We start from the raw sequence: 1,353 nt of genomic DNA on the forward strand, positions 1-1,353 counted from the left end.
CTCAAAGGCGGACGGATCTACTTCCTGTGTGTGTGTCGCCATGCGCGCATGGATATTTAACACCATGGTGACTGCTCACCTGCGTTGCTATGTGACGTCACCATTAAGCTTGTGTCGACTGCTAACACATTTTAGTTTCCACACTACACTACATTATTTTATCAAGGTTAATATTTTATTAATGATAATTAGTAGGGATGTCCGATAATGGCTTTTTTGCCGATATCCGATATTCCAGTATTGTCCAACTCTTTAATTACCGATACCGATATCAACCGATACCAATATATATACAGTCGTGGAATTAACACATTATTATGCCTAATTTGGACAACCAGGTATGGTGAAGATAAGGTCCTTTTTTTAAAAAATGTATCAAATAAAATAGGATAAATAAATTAAAAACATTTTCTTGAATAAAAAAGAAAGTAAAACAATATAAAAACAGTTACATAGAATCTAGTAATTAATGAAAATGAGTAAAATTAACTGTTAAAATGTTAGTACTATTAGTGGACCAGCAGCACGCACAATCATGTGTGCTTACGGACTGTATCCCTTGCAGACTGTATTGATATATATTGATATATAATGTAGGAAGCAGAATATTAATAACAGAAAGAAACAACCCTTTTGTGTGAATGAGTGTGAATGGGGGAGGGAGGTTTTTTGGGTTGGTGCACTAATTGTAAGTGTATCTTGTGTTTTTTATGTTGATTTAAGAAAAAACAAACAAAAAAAAAACGATACAGATAATTAAAAAAACGATACAGATAATTTCCGATATTACATTTTAAAGCATTTATCGGCCGATAATATCGATTACTAGGCCGATTATTATCGGCAGGCCGATTATTATCTCTAATAATTAGTAACACATTCCCAATGATAATACTACAGAAATGATATACTTTTCGTCTGTTTTTGTTTTTTGTCTTGCAGCTTTACCCCTCAGGTTGCACCAAAACAAGCCAATCATATGTTTGATTTTGCTGAATTTTGTTTTTGTTGGTTTGGTTGTTTTTTTGGGGGTTTTTTTACGCCGGATAACTTTCCTACCGTTTATGCAGGCCATGACAACACAGTATATAGTAAATGCCACATCACCATGTTTAAATTACTATAAATTCTATTATTGTTTTCTTATTATATATTTATTACTTTATTGTGTTGTTTTCGATCTTAATTATTAATACTACTATTATTCTCCTCTCATTGTTATGTTTTATTAACTTATTAATGTGATATTTATATGATATATACTAAAAAAAAATCATATGTTTTATACAATTATTTTAGATGCCGTTCATTTTAATTAGCAGATTCACGTAAAATCCGACGGTGCCATGTTAC

Source organism: Entelurus aequoreus, linkage group LG13 (genome assembly GCF_033978785.1).
Source record: "Entelurus aequoreus isolate RoL-2023_Sb linkage group LG13, RoL_Eaeq_v1.1, whole genome shotgun sequence".
Lineage (NCBI taxonomy): Eukaryota > Metazoa > Chordata > Actinopteri > Syngnathiformes > Syngnathidae > Entelurus > Entelurus aequoreus.